We start from the raw sequence: 20090 nt of genomic DNA on the forward strand, positions 1-20090 counted from the left end.
AACCCATGAGAAGGGAATAGAATACATATTTTTATTCCATGGAAAAAGTGGCCTGTATGTATAATAATTAGCGATAATGTATGAAGGTAGCTAAATGTATAATATTACTGGCAGTGTTAATCTGTTTGCTAAGTTAGCTGTTTGATGATACACGGTTTAGACCAGTTACAACAGCTGTATTTGATGAGTTCAATTCACTCGTCCTCTAGTTAGCTACCAAACTGAGGCAATTTTATGTCGTAAAAAAAACAGATGTACTGACCTTCTCATCTCATCTCATTATCTCTAGCCGCTTTATCCTTCTACAGGGTCGCAGGCAAGCTGGAGCTTATCCCAGCTAACTACGGGCGAAAGGCGGGGTACACCCTGGACAAGTCACCAGGTCATCACAGGGCTGACACACAGAGACAAACAACCATTCACACTCACATTCACACCTACAGTCAATTTAGAGCCACCAATTAGCCTAACCTGCATGTCTTTGGACTGCGGGGGAAATCAGAGCACCTGGAAGAAACCCACACAGACATGGGGAGAACATGCAAACTCCACACAGAAAGGCCCCCGTCAGCCACTGGGCTTGAACCCAGAACCTTCTTGCTATGAGGTGACAGTGCTAACCACTACACCACAGTGCCGCCTTTTTCTAACATGACTGTAATAATAATAATAATGTAATAAATGCTGTCATGATCCATTTGCTTCCTCACACGCATCTGAGCTCTGGCCATTTATAATATTCACTCAAACATGAGTTTAAACCGGGCGGCATGGTGGTGTAGTGGTTAGCGCTGTCGCCTCACAGCAAGAAGGTCCTGGGTTCGAGCCCCGTGGCCGGTGAGGGCCTTTCTGTGTGGAGTTTGCATGTTCTCCCCGTGTCCACGTGGGTTTCCTCCGGGTGCTCCGGTTTTCCCCACAGTCCAAAGACATGCAGGTTAGGTTAACTGGTGACTCTAAATTGACCGTAGGTGTGAATGGTTGTCTGTGTTTATGTGTCAGCCCTGTGATGACCTGGCGACTTGTCCAGGGTGTACCCCACCTCTTGCCCATAGTCAGCTGGGATAAGCTCCAGCTTGCCTGCGACCCTGTAGAAGGATAAAGCGGCTCGAGATAATGAGATAATGAGATGAGTTTAAAGCTTAGTTGTCTCTACTAACTTTATTTAGCTTTATTTGTCTGCTCTCCGAGTCACAGCTCACTGTATTAATAATCCAGATTTTCAGTAATCTAAGCCCCCGAGTGCTGCACTTTTCTTGCTCTGCTCATGGACCCGTGAGAAGCTGAGTGCACATTCAATCACTTTTTCTTCTCTTGTTGCTAAAATGGTCCAAATTCATTAGAGGATATCTGGAGCTCTGAAAATCCCTTTTCCGCAGTGCATTATGTGAAATTCCTCAACTTTCAATACGACGTCCAAAGTTTTTGCTGTTGGACTGCGATTCTTACGTGAAGTCCACATGCAAATATTCATTTTCAATTCCACACTATTTTGCATGACTTTTCAATTCTATTTACCCTGGACAAGTCGCCATGTCATCACAGGGCTGACACATAGACACAGACAACCATTCACACTCACATTCACACCTACGGTCAATTTAGAGTCACCAGTTAACCTAACCTGCATGTCTTTGGACTGTGGGGGAAACCGGAGCACCCGGAGGAAACCCACGCGGACACGGGGAGAACATGCAAACTCCGCACAGAAAGGCCCTCGCCGGCCACGGGGCTCGAACCTGGACCTTCTTGCTGTGAGGCGACAGCGCTAACCACTACACCACCGTGCCGCCCTGTACTGACCTTATTTGGAGAATTCAAAATGGATCTTTAGTGCAACTAACGACAACACAAACCTGGCCGAAAAACATTCAAAATGGTGTTGAGAAAAGGTTTTGCTGTGGTTGTTTCTCAGTAACTGGAGGATCAATCAGGCATGAGAATTTCACTGCATTCTCTGAACGCACATGACAATAAAACTCGAAATGTTTTTTTTTTTGCTAAAAACTGAGCTAGAGTTAGTCAGCTATAAACTAAACTACAGGCTGATGGTACACATGAAGATTAGAAGATACCAGTATTATCTTCACTGCCTCTCAGAGTTTCAGCAGTTTGGATGAATTTTGTGTATTCTTACCCTAATGTTAGTTAGTCGTGGCTTTTTTTAAATAACATGACGATAAAGTTAGATTGTATGGACTCAGGAGTGGATCGACGAAAAACAGCTTTATACTAAATTCAGTGAGAGATCATTCTGAGCGTGGTGGTGTGTTTGGGGAGAAGGGGAAGGAGGGACTGTGCATTGACTACTTTCACATTACCCATAACACTTTGCACCAAAATATAAACAAACTAAAACAACATGGTGTCACACACTGACAGTAAAATCTCCCTTAAACCTCCCTTAAACCTTAAATCTCCCTTAAACCTTCAAAGAAGTGTCAAAACTAATGAAAGCAAAGCTTAAAGAAATCTGCAAAGCCTTTTCTGTGGACTTTGAGAAATCAATCGGTTTTTTTTTAAAAAAAAGCACTTGTAAATATTGTATTGAATGCTTCAAACATCTCTACTTCAGGTGACAGTGAGTCAGCAGACTTCTTCGTGTGTCAGCATGGGTGTTCCAACAGTTACTGACCTGTAAAAGTTAAAAGATTGGCAGAAGAGCTGAGAAAGATGGACACTAATCATAGAAGAATCCACAGTGAAATCATTTTTGCTGGGTTCTGATTACAACGAGAAAGCCGTCAGAAAATACGAAACGCTTCATGCATGGGAACACAAGCAAGGAATTCATTCAGTCAAGTAAGTGCTATAAACACAACAGGACGATCACATTTATTTTTGAAACTTAAGTTGATTTTGATTTGCTTTGCTCTGATTTTCCTCGAGCTCATACTCTACTGGATTACGACAATCTTTGGGCTGTTAGAGGAAGCTGTTAAGACTACAGGGTCAAATACTACATTTGATCTCCCTACAGAAACACTAAAAGGGGAAGGACATGTAAACTTACTTACACTGCATCGTTTATGCTTTGTTTTGGGAGTTGATCCTTCAATAACGTTGACGTTTTCAGTCCTTTGACTTGTCCTTGTTTTTCGCACTTTTTATGACTAAACACAAAGGCAGAGGGGTTGTAGGCTTCGTGACTTTGATCATCAGACTTTACTCCACCACTGAAGTGTGTAGAACATAGTCGCATAAAATTGTCTGTCGGTGTAAAATTTTCACAGCGAATTCTGTCTAAACACACTTTTCAATGCTTAGCCTGTTTAGGTATTCTATAAAACTTTAAATCAGGAAAAGTCATTTTTCCGAATGTGAATTTGAAGAAATGACTGAGGTTATCTGACTTAGGCCAAGTTTACATTAGACCGTATCTGTCTCGTTTTCTTCGCGGATGCACTGTCTGTTTACATTAAACCGCCTGGAAACGCCGGGAAACGGGAATCCACCAGGGTCCACGTATTCAATCCAGATCGTGTCAGCTCCGGTGCTGTGTAAACATTGAGATACATGGATACGCTGTGCTGAGCTCTAGCTGGCGTCGTCATTGGACAATGTCACTGTGACATCCACCTTCCTGATTCGCTGGCATTGGTCATGTGACGCGACTGCTGAAAAACGGCGCGGACTTCCGCCTTGTATCACCTTTCATTAAAGAGTATAAAAGTATGAAAATACTGCAAATACTGATGCAAATACTGCCCATTGTGTAGTTATGATTGTCTTTAGGCTTGCCATCCTTCCACTTGCAAGTGGTAAGTGATATGCGCTGGGATCACACACACAGCGGCTCAGTCCCGAATCACAGCTTGGGCACTTCACTCGTGCGCTCTGTGAGCTGTGCAGGGCCGGAGTGCGCACCCTCCAGAGGGCACTCGCTGTTCAGGGCGGAGTGATTTGGAGCGCAGGATGCCTGCGGAGCCGAGCGTATCCGTGTATTGGTGTTGCTGTGTGCACGCAAATCGTGTATTGGTGTTGCTGTGTGCACACTAATCGTTTTAAAAACGTTAATCTGATGATCCGCTGATACGGTCTAATGTAAACATGGGCTTAGTAAACAAATATAGTGCCTGGTTACCCCCGCAAGGCGCAAAGCATTATCAGTATGTGAAAGTAGAGAATTTCCTCGTTTCTTATCATACGATGGACACTCCAACCATCTGGTGATTTACTGCCCCCTGTGTGTTTGGAGTGCGGAATACAAATTCAACAAGTCGCCAATTCTTACATATAAGCACCTTTAACACACGTTGGTATAAATCATCACTCAAAAATACATCTTTTTTTCTCCCTAATTAAAATGCAAAATGAGTCAGTAGACAGATGAATCTGAAATAATTTTTAAAGGTGTTTTAGACTCTCATATTAACTGCCCCTTTCTCCCATCTCACATGCTCTTGAGTTAGTCGCTCGGTGTCCTCGCGTTCTGTTCAGGGAAATGGAGAATGTTTTGAGTTTAATATAAATAAAATAAAATCTTTCAGCACATGATCAAATTAACATGAATTAACTTTTTATTTGGGTTGTCATCAAAATATTTCTGCCAAAAATGGTATTTAAAAAAAAGAAAAGAGAAAGAAAAATGTTGTTTTGTTTTTTGAGGGGGATAAGGAGAAAAAGGCTGAAGTAAAAAAGATTGAATAAGCCTATGATGAAATGTCAAATCTATCACTTAATGGGAATAATAATAATAATAATAATAATAATAATAATAATAGTAATTTTTTTTGCATCAGTGTTCAGATGCATTCGACTCTTTTGACGTGCAGCAGATTGACAGTGAAAATATCAGCTGTGTGGAAATTACATGAGCAACATGTCAAAAGATGAGACTGAAAATGTACTGACTGCACCGCAATAATTTTATTACACCCTCTTTACTCTCCTTAAACCTGAAATGGTGGAAATGTTTGTTTTCCTGTCCTTTTTAGCATCACTTCTGGACAATTTTTTTTTTTTTAATGGCAAATTCTGAGAAAAATCAACATTGCATGAGTCTCCTGGAGGTTATACTGAAGTGACCTTGGTCTGATGGACTGAATAACCCCCAAGCATAACTACGTCATCACTTGTTTACCGCAATGCATTATGGGGGATAGCCGGGGTCAGTAGTTGAGAGATACAGTATGACGGATGCCAGATTAATTTTACGTGAGAGCGATGTGATGTGAGAGGAATGATTTTGCTGTGCTCTGTCATGGAATACAATGAAATTTGTGATTTAAAGAGGTGGAGAACATGTTGAGGGTTTACAGCAGGAAAATCAGAATCCAAATCAAGCTTGGTGAGAAGGTAAGAAGTTTTTTTTTAACACATCCCTGTACTCCATGTCCTGGGATCATGAAGCAATCTTAGACTTAAGTCTAAATTTGTTTCTTTTAATCTTCAGTTATTCCTTACCATTTTTTAAGAAGCTTTGTTCTAATGAAATCTTCACCTTGTACTTAATCTTGATCCAGCACAATGAAAGTTACAAATGCAGTTTGGGAAACTATTATGAAAAATCAACTGTTGCCTTAATTCTAAGATTGCTTCATGATTCCAGGCCCAGATGAACAGCATCAAAATATTAATAAATAAGTGAGTGATTAGTTAAATAAAACTTGATATCAAGAAATATTACAAAAAAAAAACCTTTGGAAACCCGCTGATTTGCCGAGTCATGTTCAGTATAAATGCATTTTCTTCAATAAATGCCACTAGTGAGGTACACTGAACATTATACACACCCAAAAGAGAACCCTTGGTGGTTTGGGAGTTTTATCGGTCTGACAGGCTTCGGAATGTTGAGAGGCAAAGGCCGAAGAATGCTTCTTTGTTTTACAGGCTTTGGAATATTGCTAGTTTCAGATGATGAACAGTGCCAATTGTTATAATCTTCTATAACTGAAGGCCGTTCCACAGACTGTGGAAATATTTCTGGGTCACAGTTTAAGTACGTCTTTTTCCCACCAGAGAAATGTAAACTACAAACACTTGTCCATTTCTCCATTTCTTTCTTCTCTTCTTCTCGACTGGCAGCTGATAAAAGCTCAGCTTAGGTGTTCTCTTTGTTGTTGAGACACAGTAATTCACTTGAGGCATGGTTAAAACTGGTTAGACAGAACAATGCAGTGTTTAACAAAGGCGAAATAAACAATACGGTGGAGCTGAACCCGGGTATCGCCCATAATGCACTGCGGTAAACAAGCAATGATGTAGTTATGGGTGAGGGTTATTGGACAAAAATGCACATCTGTTTAACTAGAGCTTCTTCTGATGAGAAAAAAAATCCCATGTTTTTCCCAAGACTGTGTGTGTAAGAGACACACATAGCTTTCTTCCTGAACCTAGATATATTAGATATAACCAGATATTAGGATTAGTCAGTTTCTTTCCATCATCACACTCCTGTCGTTAAGGGCCTTCTTCACTGTTTTATCCATAAATATTTCTCCATAAGCTTCATTGGTAAGATACGGATCAGGGTTTTTTTGACAGAGATGTTTATAATCTGTGGGCTGCGTTGGGCTGAATACCGAACACCATACCAGTACGTCGGAGTGTTGCGTCTCTGCGTCTCAGATGTTTGCAGCACAGTGTTCAGGGCTCTTCTGACTGACAGGAATAACTTGTGCTTCAGTAGATAATGATACAGTCAAGATCCTAATAACAGTCTGAGGGTGTTATACGCATCAGAATAAAATATGTACTCAAGTGTCTGTGAGTAAACGAGCTCTTCAGTTAACAGCAGTATATCTTTCCTCAGCACCACACAAACTCCTGGTGATTGAAATTCCTTGAATCTTTAGCATGTAGCTCTTCACACACACGTTGAACAGCACAGAGGAGAGAACTAGCAGACACTTTCCAGGATGAAAACTGATTACTGCAGGACGTCTGGATGTGGCTTTACTGAAATGATGGACATCTGTAGGTCTCCACAAACCCCTGAGTCAAAGTCACTGCTCAAAGAAAGAAAAAAGGAAGATGAAATGTTGCTGCAAAGGTTGGAAACGCAAGCAAGGACAGTGAATATGGAGAAGATTAGAGAGGGCAGACCTGGTGCTAAAGCCACAGCCATTTCATGTCATTTACTTTGGAAAATAAAATACTGTCAAATAAATAATGACAGTGTTCTGGTGTTCATTCATCTTCTGTAAGTGCTTTGTCCTGGTCAGGGTCGCAGTAGAACACAGGGAAGTGTGCGTCAATAAACAGGGCGCACACACACACACGCCTAGGGTATATTTAGAGCAGCCAGTCCAGGAGTTGTGAAGCGGAAACTTTACCTGCAGCGCCAACACACTGTCCACGAAAAATATCAACATATCCCCAGCCTTAATTCTAAAGCGCTTACAAGCTGATGAAAGTATTTAAATATGAATTTCTGACATTTTAAATACATACACATCAATGACTAAAGGAATTCGCGTATAGTGTATTTAAAAAAACTCTAAATTTAAATCTCACAAGTTAAATCCTCAAAAAATACAGATTTGAGTAATCCAGTAATTCAGGATTCCCAGGAAAAGTACAAATGTGTGATGCAGGCTTGTAGTACTCAAGTCTGACTCGTGCCCTAATTTCAAGAACTCGTGACTTGACTTGGACTTGAGCACTGATGACTCAGACTTGGACTCGGACTCGTGCATTGACTACATTCGGACTCGTAAATTGGAGACAAGGACTCTGATTTTTTTCTTGATTTTTTTTGTCACGTGCCATAATAGTTTGGCATAAGATATTTATATTTCTATTAATTTTTACACTAATGAAAAAGTGTCACACCTGCGCACCTTGGTGCATGCATCAGATAGACTCTCGGGTGCACTCCGGACAGCGCACACGCCAAGCGGACTCTCGCGCATGCCCTGTAAACGATTCTCACCTACTCAGGATTAAGGCGCAAACAGGGCACCAATATAAAAACTGTGAAAACACACTTACTTTGCGAAGTATTGAGTTGCGTTGCTGACACATTACCGAGCCTTATTTCCTTGTTTGGTTTCCTGATCCCTGATTTCCTGTTTCTCGTCTTTGATTCTGCTGAGTCTACGATAGCCTGTTTGTGCCTCGCTCAACCTATTGCCTGTTTCATTGTTTTATGATTTTGCCTGCCGTTCTGGATTGTTTACCATCTTCACTTGTATTAATAAACACACCTTCTGAACTTACATCCGTCTCCCAACCATCTCTGACAGAATACTTCGCACTCCCTGACAATGAGAAGTACATTCACCTGTTCATACGTCATGTTCAGGAACAAACTAATGTTAATGGCACTAAAACAGCCACCGTCAAATGGTGCAGTTGGAGTCTTGTTCTCGGACTCAACTCAAAACTTTTTTTTAATGACTTGGATTCGACTACAACACTGGTGTGATGTGTACATACATAATGCAAATCCTCAAAATTCATATTCAAACACTTTTATCAGTTTCCAAGCTCTATTTTTCACCATTTGTCTTTCGGTTCATAGTAAAGCCATGTGTAAAGTTTCTCTTTTTCTAACATCCATCCATTATCTGTAACCGCTTATCCTGTGCAGGATTGCAGGAAAGCTGGAGCCTTTCCCAGCTGACTATGGATGAGAGGCGGGGTACACCCTGGACAAGTCACCAGGTCATCACAGGGCTGACACACAGAGACAAACAACCATTCACACTCACATTCACACCTACAGTCAATTTAGAGCCACCAATTAGCCTAACCTGCATGTCTTTGGACTGCGGGGGAAATCGGAGCACCTGGAAGAAACCCACACAGACATGGGGAGAACATGCAAACTCCACACAGAAAGGCCCCCGTCAGCCACTGGGCTTGAACCCAGAACCTTCTTGCTGTGAGGTGACAGTGCTAACCACTACACCACAGTGCCGCCTTTTTCTAACATGACTGTAATAATAATGTAATAAATGCTGTCATGATCCATTTGCTTCCTCACACGCATCTGAGCTCTGGCCATTTATAATATTCACTCCAACATGAGTTTAAACCTTAGTTGTCTCTACTAACTTTATTTAGCTTTATTTGTCTGCTCTCCGAGTCACAGCTCACTGTATTAATAATCCAGATTTTCAGTAATCTAAGCCCCCGAGTGCTGTACTTTTCTTGCTCTGCTCATGGACCTGTGAAAAGCTGAGTGCACATTCAATCACTTTTTCTTCTCTTGTTGCTAAAATGGTCCAAATTCATTAGAGGATATCTGGAGCTCTGAAAATCCCTTTTCCGCAGTGCATTATGTGAAATTCCTCAACTTTCAATACGACGTCCAAAGTTTTCGCTGTTGGACTGCGATTCTTACGTGAAGTCCACATGCAAATATTCATTTTCAATTCCACACTATTTTGCATGACTTTTCAATTCTATTTAGAAGGACATCGACATACTGTACATCATACAACACGGTCATACAGAAAATATCCTGGATATTGCAGATATTGCCTAATATTGGAGTCTGGGTAAAGAGTAATGCAGAACTGGTTGGGGAAAAAAAAGAACATCTTGTGTATTTCTGATTACATTTGAAAACATGTTGGGCTGATAATGCTGTATGTTGATGGTTATGTCACTCTGGAGTGCAGTTTGGATTGTAATGAGCCTGTATGCGCCGAAAGATTTATAAGGTTTAGTTTCTCCACCTGCTGTAATTTCCAGTCTGGTATCCTGAACTCAATGGTGCGTTAAAGTCATTTTATTTCAATGTATATTATTACAGTTAGGGTCACATTAGATGTGAGATGTTGAGAAGTTGCTAACAGTGAAAATGCCTTGAAAAACTGAAATGTGCTTGATCTTCACTTCCTTGTTTTTGTAGAATAAACACAGAAATAAACCTAAACCTACAAATCAGTCCATCACTTTTCCTCAGTCTTATGAGTTGCACAGAGATGCAGTTTTGTTTTATTTTTTCCTGGAGAATTAAAGCTATCAGGCAAACTAACAAGCACCAGTTTTTCAATGTACCATGGAAATTTCTAGAAAAATGAACAGTCAACCTGCTGCATTACTGCTCTTATAATAGGCATATAAATAAAACTGGATGAAAATCTCATCTCATTATCTCTAGCTGCTTTATCCTGTTCTACTGGGTTGCAGGCAAGCTGGAGCCTATCCCAGCTGACTACGGGCGAAAGGCGGGGTACACCCTGGACAAGTCGCCAGGTCATCACAGGGCTGACACATAGACACAGACAACCATTCACACTCACATTCACACCTACGGTCAATTTAGAGTCACCAGTTAACCTAACCTGCATGTCTTTGGACTGTGGGGGAAACCGGAGCACCCGGAGGAAACCCACGCGGACACGGGGAGAACATGCAAACTCCACACAGAAAGGCCCTCGTTGGCCATGGGGCTCGAACCCGGACCTTCTTGCTGTGAGGCAACAGTGCTAACCACTACACCACCGTGCCACTCTCTGGATGAAAATATTAGACAAAATTAAATGTAAGACATTTGTAGACCAAAAATACAACAGTATCCATATTACCATAGATCATATACAGAATATCCAGTATTGAGAATTAGCAGGATGATAGCAGACAGGAAAACATCAGGGCTGTAAAAATGTAGTGTCGAGATCAGTAGAATGATGGTTGTGAGGAAGAAGAAGTTGGTCCTGAGCGTGCTGGTTCTGGAACAAATGTTCCTGGATGGAACGAGGTTGAACAGTGTGTGACAGGAGGAGTTCCCAATGATGATGATGATGATGATGAGTTCTGGATGCAGAGATCTCCCGCAGTGGGTGATTTTCACCAGCCTTTGCAGTGCTTTTTTTGGACAGCATGGAACTTCCATACCACACTGATATGCTGATAGTCAGGATGCTTTCAATAGCGCAGTTATAGAGGTTTGTGAAGATCTGGAGGTCAGAAAAATTAACTTTCTTCAGTCTCTTCAGGAAGTAAAGATCCTGTTGTGCCTTTCGAGCCAGAACTGAAGAATTATGCTGCCAGGATCGGTCCTCAAAGATGTGAGAACTTCAAGGAGATACGCTGGACTTCATTCCCATTGATGTAGGTGGGAGAGGGTCTGCTGTGTAGGTGCTTGCATGCATAGGTGATGGAAAAAGTCAAGTCTTTTGATGTTGTTGTCCCGAAAAATGACCTGAGACAAACCACGGCATTAGATATACTATGGAGCTGGTTGTTGCTTCTTTGCTCATAAACATTTGGACACAAAAATAATACCTGATAGTAGGCATATCAGGTGAAAAGTCAAATTCAATCCAAATTGCTTGAAACTGCTCTCATTGAATTCAGAATTGAATGCAGAACAACACACTTTACAGAATTAAAATTTATCCATTCTTGAAATATTACAAATCAAAGATTGAAAAAAAGGCTTAATTTTGAGAAAACTGCTGTAATATTCTGTCTGAGGATCACATGGTCCAAAATGGGCCTCATTAACCAATGAGATCAAATGTTTTTTCTTAGCTTTTTTATATTTTTCAAGATATTTACATGGGAATTGGCAGGAAGATAGGTGGTTGGATACTAAATACAAAGTTTGAAAAATTAGCAAAAAACAATTATCCAAATTGTTTTTTAATTAGTATTAATTGTGCTAATTGGGTAAAAACATTAAATCGGTACACTCTCTTCTTCAAAGTTTCACCAAATGGCTTTATTTGTGCAATATAAAGCTGATCTTAACTCTCATTTATACATCACAGAGAAGGAGAAATCAATGTTAATTATAAAATATGCATAAATAAGCACTGAATGTCTCACATCTACCATTATCTATCAAAATAAAAAAAAAAGTCATAAAAGATCATTTCTAATCCCCTCTTTGTGCTCTGTAGACCTTTGTATTTCTCAAAAGTAGGGCCGACTAGTGTTTATATTAAAGAATATAAAATATTATTTCAATTAATATTCACAGCTTTCAAGGTTAACCTCGAAAAAACTGTCTGATCCACATCCAATAAACAATTCACATTAGCTTAATTGAAATTGACACTGGTGTTTCTGACTTCCGGATTTTTAAAATATCATTCCGACCACTAAGATCTCAATATTTTTCATCAAAACAACTACAGCTATATTCTAAAACAGTTATTTATTTACAGGAATCAGTTTGATTTGAATAAATAAGTAGGTAAAGCTACGAAAACTCACTTCAAAGTCTCCTGTGAATCATAACATCAAAACTAGCAGACAGAAAATGTTGCTGAATAGTTCATCAGAAACAGTGAGAGAGAGAGAGAGAGAGAGAGAGAGAGAGAGAGAGAGAACATCCTTATAAAAGTTATCTGATTGATATTCATGACTAATCCAGTTGGACACTGATCAGGAGAGAGAGAGAGAGAGAGAGAGAGAGAGAGAGACTGATTGCTTTCCCGTGACTCAAAAAGCACCAGCAGTTTCCCGACGTCCCATGAGCAGTTTTTACTCTGTTGTACTGACTTCAACCTGCTGTTACTCCCAAAGTACTGAACAGATCTTAACCAGATACATTTCTTTGGAAAGCAGAAATTATAAGCTTTTTAATGATAGTATTCACAGTAGGAAATATTCACGAGTTAAACAATGACAGATTTGGAAACTTAGATGAGCGTCTGCATGCAGAATTTTCCCAGCACGGCCAGTGAGCGTCTGATACGCCTACTGAAAGCAGATGTGTATTTGCTCACCTGTTTCCTGGGAAAGTAGATAAAGCAATAAGTAACTCGGGAGTAAATCATGTTCCATTGTTCACTTTGACACCGATCGCTGAATTCCCAATGCCGTAACCTGTGACTAGACACCACAAACCCGTGTACGTGTCCACCACCACCCTGAGCAGGATAAAGCTATTACTGAAGACTGAAGGAAAATCTGAACAATAATTTCATGTGCCACTTGGTGTCTATAGGAACTGTAGCAAATACAGTTAATTCCTGAAGCTGACATGTGAGTCGAGGTGAGGGAGAGATGTGTGAAGGTACACGAAAAGATCCTCACAGCTGCATGTTAGTTCTACCTCCATAGTTGTGTATCTGTGCTGTCCATTGTGTTGTCTGTTTTTGCTGATCTCATTCCTGCTGAAAATATCACAGCATAAACATGGAGCTTTTGTAATTGATGACGGCATCCACCATACTGCTCTCGTCTTAATGGAGACGCTGCACCACCATCATAGCCGTCACAGCCATTACTCAGGACCTACAGTGTTTTAGCAGGCCATTGATGTAATGATCCTGGGCCTACAGCGAAACCATTTCTGCTGCTTCAGTGACACTTGAGACCCAAAGAGTGTCATTACTACAAAAAGAAATGGAGAAAGCATGGCTAATACTACAGCTGAAAAGGAAGACTAAAGTAATGACATGAAATCTGATGGAGACGCTGATGGATTTGATGGAAAATGGATCATCAGGATTTACACAAGCTAGCGGAGTCCATGAAACTCGTCATTAAAGCAAAAAGGGGACGAAACAAGTAGTAAAACTCTGAAACTTGTGTAAATATTTCTAAGATTTGACTTTTCACTCGAGTTGCTGTCAAGAAAGGAATCTGTAAAGAAAACTGTCTTACGGTGGATATAAAGTGTACACACCACATAAAAATGATAGGTTTTTCTGATGTAAAAAAATGAGACCACAATAAATAATTTCAAAACTTTTCCCACCTTTAATGTGACCTATAACCTGTACAATTCAATTGAAACACAAACAAATCTGTTCTGGGGAAAAACATAAATTTAAAATGTACAATAAGCTGGTTGCATATGACTACGTTCAGACTGCACCCTGAAACGACCCATATCCGATTTTTTTGCCTATATGCGACCTGTGTCCGATTTGTTATTGACAATCTGAACGACACAGATCCGATTTTTTTCACATGCGACCCAGGCCGCTTGGATATGTGGTCCTAATTCCGATGCATATCCGTTATTTTCACATGCGACTGCAGTCTGACCGGACAGGTCGCATTCATGCAACCTACACGTCATCAACAAGAGACAAACATCACTATTCTGCGTTGGCTAATCCCGCCTCTTTGGTGGAAAACAACAACATTTGTACAGTTTTCAGAATTTAAATAGACTTTTATAGAATTGATCAAGCTAATGGTGGATTTGGTAGGGACCTGGATGTTGATCTGTTAGCCTGATTAAATAAAACAGTTTCTATAACTGATTTATAACTTAAACCACCCTGTATTACAAGATTATAAGATTGTTCTGGAAATTTCCAGTAATTTGACACCTTCGGTCTCATTAGTCTGCTGCCCACATTAATCAGATTATTGTGCGAGTTCCGCCGCCGCCACAAAAACCACATCGCCAGGTCTCGCCTCATCTCCATGCTTTACTTGCAAACTTGAAGAGTGCGCTTTTTTTTTGTTTACGTATTACGTAGATGTGCTTATTACGTGTCAATTTGTGCATGCGGGACACTTTTGGGTCGTTTTCCGTTCATATTGGAGATCGCATACAAGTCTCATATAATTGGTAATGTGAACGGCCTAACAAAAAAATCGGATTTCACAACAAATCGGATATGGGCCGTTTCAGGTTGCAGTCTGAACATAGTGTAAGTGTCCACACCCTTAAACTAATACTTTGTTGAAGCACCTTTTGATTTAATTACAGCATTCAGTCTTTTTGGGTCGGAGTCTATCAGCCTGCCACATCTAGACTTGACAATATTTGCCCACTCTTCCTTGCAAAAGCGCTCCAAATCTGTCAGATTGAGAGGACATCTCTTGTGCACAGCCCTCTTCAGGTCACCCCACAGATTTTCAGTTGGATTTAGGTCTGGGCTCTGGCTGGGCCATTCCAAAACTTTTTGGGGTCACTGTCATGCTGAAAGATGAAATTCCTCTTCATCTTCAGCTTTCTAGCAGACACCTGAAGGTTTTGGGCCAAAATTGACTGGTATTTAGAACTGTTCATAATTCCCTCCAGCTTGACTAAAGCCCCTGTTCCAGCTGAAGAAAAACAACCCCAAAACATGATGCTGCCACCACCATGCTTCACCGTGGCTATGGGGTTCTTTTGGTGATGCGCAATGTTATTTTTGCACCAAAAATACCTTTTGGAATTGTGGCCAGAAAGTTCAACCTTGGTTTTATAGACCATAACACATTTTCCCACATGCTTTTGGGAGAGTTGATGTATTTTTAGCCAGGCCTGGATGCTTTTCTTTGACTCTAGCTCAGAGTCCAGACATATGGAGAATACGGGAGATTGTTGTCACATGTAGTACACAACCAGTACTTGCCAGAAATTCCTGCAGCTCCTTCAGTGTTGCTGTCAGCCTCTCGGCAGCCTCCCTGACCAGTTTTCGTCTTGTCTTTTCATCAATTTTGGAGGGACGTCCAGTTCTTGGTAATGTCACTGTTGTCCCATATTTTCTCCACTTCTTGATGACTGTCTTCACTGTGCTCCATGGTATATCTAATGCCGTGGAAATGTTTTTGTCCCCTTCTCCTGACTGATACCTTTCAACAATGAGATCCCTCTGATGCTTTGTAAGCTCTCTGTGAACCCTGGCTTTTGCTGGAGGATGCAACTGAGTAAATGTCTGAACTTTATTTGGGGTTAATCAGAGTCATTTTAATTGATGGCAGGTGTGTACCCAAAAAGACTGAATGCTGTAATTAAATCAAAAGGTGCTTCAACAAAGTATTAGTTTAAGGGTGTGTGCACTTATGCAACCAGCTTATTGTATGTTTATTTTTTATTTTTTATGTTTCCCCCCCAACAGATTTGTTTGTTTTTCAATTGAATTGTACAGGTCATAGGTCACATGAAAGGTGGGAAAAGTTTTGAAATTATTTATCGTGGTCTCATTTTTTTTACATCAGAAAAACCTATCATTTTAATGGGGTGTGTAGACTTTTTATATTCACTGTAAATAAATCTATAAAATCTAAGCATTTTCACTCGTGCTCTCAGCCACAAAGTCGAATAATAAATGAATTAAAATGTTGTCGTTTAACAAAGAAAAGCAAATAATCATGAATGTGGTGAAGTTTTCTGTTTGGAGATGTTTATTTAATATTTATGGAATGAGTCTCGAGGGTAGGTGCCTCTGATTGATCACATTATAATACCTACAGTACATACAGTCAATTGCTTACCTCTCTCTCCTTCTCTCTCTCTCTCTCTCTCTCTCTCCATCACTAATGAAATTAATGACACAAAAAAAACATGGCTTTTCATCCATCCATCCATCCAATACCTAGGCCACTTATCCATCAGGGTCATGGGGAAGCTGGAGCCAATCCCAGCTGACTTCAGGTGAGGTTCACCCTGGACAGGTCATGAGTCGATCACAGGACTAACACAGAGATGAACAATCATCACACACACTTTCACACCAATGGGGGATTTAGATGAGGAAACTGACCAAATCCACATCTCTTTGGATTGTTGGAGGAAACCCACACAGGCTCAAGAAGAACTCCACACAGAAAGACCCCAGTCAGCCACGAGATTCAAACCTGGAACTTTCTTGCTGTGAGGCAACAGTGATAACCACTGCACAACCATGCCACACCCAGACGAAAACATTATTACTATTTATGCAATACCAACTTTGACCACAAGGGGGTTACTTTTGAAGGTTGTGGTTGAGTCCAGAGGCTTTGAACCATTTTGGAGTGAAGGTATATCAAAGGTCAAACCAAAACATCGAGGCACACCAACTTCAAGCTGGTTATCGATTATGGAGAATGTTCTGTCAGCTCAAAATGTAAAAGTAGGCACCTGATTATCCGAGCAGTTGTGTTGAAAGGTCATAAACTCCATGATTTCCGAAGTTTATTTTTGAGAATGGGACTCAAGGCCATTTGGATATATAAAAAAAAAAGATATAAACATGCGACAACAATGCGAGTTTTAGTTAAGAAGCAGTGTCATTGGTGTGTTTAAAAATACTGTTCTACAAGCTTGTACAAAAACACAGTGGGTTCCTCAGAAGTCACTTTGTCTCACAGCACACGGCAGAGAATCACAGTTCGAGTCAAGGTGTAGGGAAAAAATCTCCATCCCACACACCTCGACTCAGGTCTAATCTCCCAACCTCGGATGATGTGCATAACATACTGTACAGGTCATTTTAATCAAATAAATGGGCAATGAAGAAATTCAGTTGAAGCACCTGCATGACATGACATGAATACTGTGAACTTTTCCTGTGCAAGTATTGAAGTAACTTTTGAACCGAAGTTTCTGCTGTTGTGAATTGGACTCCTGGTATAAGCGTAGGAGTTTATTATAATCAGAGAATCAGCACCAAGAAGTGCAAGTCTGTGGTATCAAGCTGAGATTATGCAGTGAAGCAGGAAGAGAGTCATAAACAAACTGTTTTTGAGAAGTCAGTATTGAGGGTGTCCAGGTGTGAATTCAACAGCATTGCAGTCACAAAAATCAAAGAAGCAGGAGGAAGGAATACAGAGGGAGGAGCGGGATGGATGATCCTGAACAGCATGTCAACTATAATGTGGTGCTGCACGTACTGATTTGGTTAAAGCTGTACTGCCTGTTAGATTTTTCAAGTGTAGGTCATCAAAAGAATTTTCCCTGACACCCAATTATTTTTGTTTAGTGGACCAAGAACTACTGAATTCAAATCACAGATTTCCAATTTTATTAGTGTTTTTTTTTTTAAATAGAACAATTAATGAATTTACAGCCACATGGCCCTAAATCCTCTGCTATTTTTTCCTGTTTCACCATGACCCAATTCAAGATACTACATCATGCATCACATGATGAGCTTTCCCCGTTTGCACAAGGCATTGTGGGATACAAATTTGAAACAGGAGAGAAAAATGGAGGACGCGAGTGTGCGAATGAAACGTGAAAGACCAACGACAGTAACGGAAAGCGAGAAAAAAAGACGTTATGTTATATACGAAGGAAAGGAAACGCAGGACCAAACTAATAAATATCGGTGCTCAGCGAGCACCTCGGTGTGATCAGGTGTTCGTTTAGTGACAGAATGATAGAACTGTCAATGTACGGTCAAAGGTAAACCTGTAGATGGCAGTAATGCAACATTGTGGATGCCAGCTGTTGTAAAACCCAAAAGAAGAAGAAGAAAAACCTGTGCATGCGCACACACACACACACGGACTTCCTCTGTCTGCTTGACTGCGTGAGGCGAGTGATTTCATGCACATTATTTGCTTGGGAATCCCCTCAAATTAAATAACTTCCCAGCCACAGAATGGCCTGATTTTTTTTAGATATTACAGAAATAAACATATATCACAATGGCCAAATTTAAGAGGGAACTAAATTTCACCGATTTTACGAAATCGAAAGGCCGTCTCACTTTAATGTTTTGTGTCAGTTTCAGTAAATCTTCTTTCACAACTGGGAAAAGATGTCATTTGTGGATTGTACAAGAGGAATGTAACAGGAACTTGCTGTATATATTACACATTGATAGATAGTTAGATAGATTCATTCATAAAAACAGAAAAAGTTGAAAATTCAGCTTGAGGCCAAATAAGAGGCAAAAGAAAACAGAATAATAATGATTTGACAGGGCCTGTGCCCCAGGGAGTGTCTGCGATTAGAAGCACTATTTAAAGCCTCCACACAAATCTGCTCCCCTGTGGGACTCCACCAGTGGATGAAAAATCAAAAGTGCAATCAAACGAGTGAAAATTGGGAAGCCTCCTCAGACCAGATACTGTATCATTAGTGTGAGGACAGAGGCAAGTAAAAAAAAAAAACAATGCTGCAGGCTCAGGTGCTTATTGCTTACAGACAAGAACTGGTTTTAGACACAAGAACCTACAGGCTACACTGATTTCATCCAAAAAATTCATCAGTAACTAAAGGCCAACATGACCACATAATATTTACGGTATTATCTCAAAGAAATAGATGAATAAATTTATATAGCATGTCATTGTTTTTGAATTTTATTTGTGTCATCGTGTTGTCATGTTTACTAATGAGTAATATCTGTCAACACTAATTATCACTACTTTACATTTAAAAATGCCAAAACATCACTTATCACGCCAGTCAGTGTTCCAGTTTGACATTAAACAGAATGAGGATTATTCAGCATGCTACTCATTCGCATCAAATTATACTGAAAACTGGATTTGTGATACTTTGGGTTTGTGTCTGAAGATCTCAGGATGCATTCAATCTTTTTTTTTCACTCCACATACCTATTCTAATGGTTTCACTGCAGTTCTGGAATATTTCACAGGAGTTACTGAAGAATATGCTTTATAATGGAGGGGTACCATTACACTACCGTTCAAAAGTTTGGGGTCACCCAGACAATTTTGTGTTTTCCATGAAAAGTCACACTTTTATTTACCACCATAAGTTGTAAAATGAATAGAAAATATAGTCAAGACATTTTTCTGGCCATTTTGAGCATTTAATCGACCCCACAAATGTGATGCTCCAGAAACTCAATCTGCTCAAAGGAAGGTCAGTTTTATAGCTTCTCTAAAGAGCTCAACTGTTTTCAGCTGTGCTAACATGATTGTACAAGGGTTTTCTAATCATCCATTAGCCTTCTGAGGCAATGAGCAAACACATTGTACCATTAGAACACTGGAGTGATAGTTGCTGGAAATGGGCCTCTATACACCTATGGAGATATTGCACCAAAAACCAGACATTTGCAGCTAGAATAGTCATTTACCACATTAGCAATGTATAGAGTGGATTTCTGATTAGTTTAAATTGATCTTCATTGAAAAGAACAGTGCTTTTCTTTCAAAAATAAGGACATTTCAAAGTGACCCCAAACTTTTGAACAGTAGTGTACATATGACCCAACAAGAGAGTTGTGGGAGTGGGTAGGTCAGAAAAAATTGGGAAAATGTTGTATATAACATTACAAGATTAGTTAGATGGACAGGGACAGTTAACTCACCAGTATTATAAAAACAAAACTTAATATGCAGTAAATAAGCATGCATTCCCACCTCTCATTCATTGTGCTTACATACAGACAGAAGCTACGCCTCCTCCAATAGGACTGAGACTCAGAAGCCACGCCTCAATCAATAGGACTGATAGAAGCCACGCCTCATCCAATAGGACTGATAGAAGCCACGCCTCATCCAATAGGACTGATAGAAGCCACGCCTCATTCAATAGGACTGATAGAAGC

The sequence above is a fragment of the Neoarius graeffei genome, chromosome 16 (genome assembly GCF_027579695.1).
Source record: "Neoarius graeffei isolate fNeoGra1 chromosome 16, fNeoGra1.pri, whole genome shotgun sequence".
Lineage (NCBI taxonomy): Eukaryota > Metazoa > Chordata > Actinopteri > Siluriformes > Ariidae > Neoarius > Neoarius graeffei.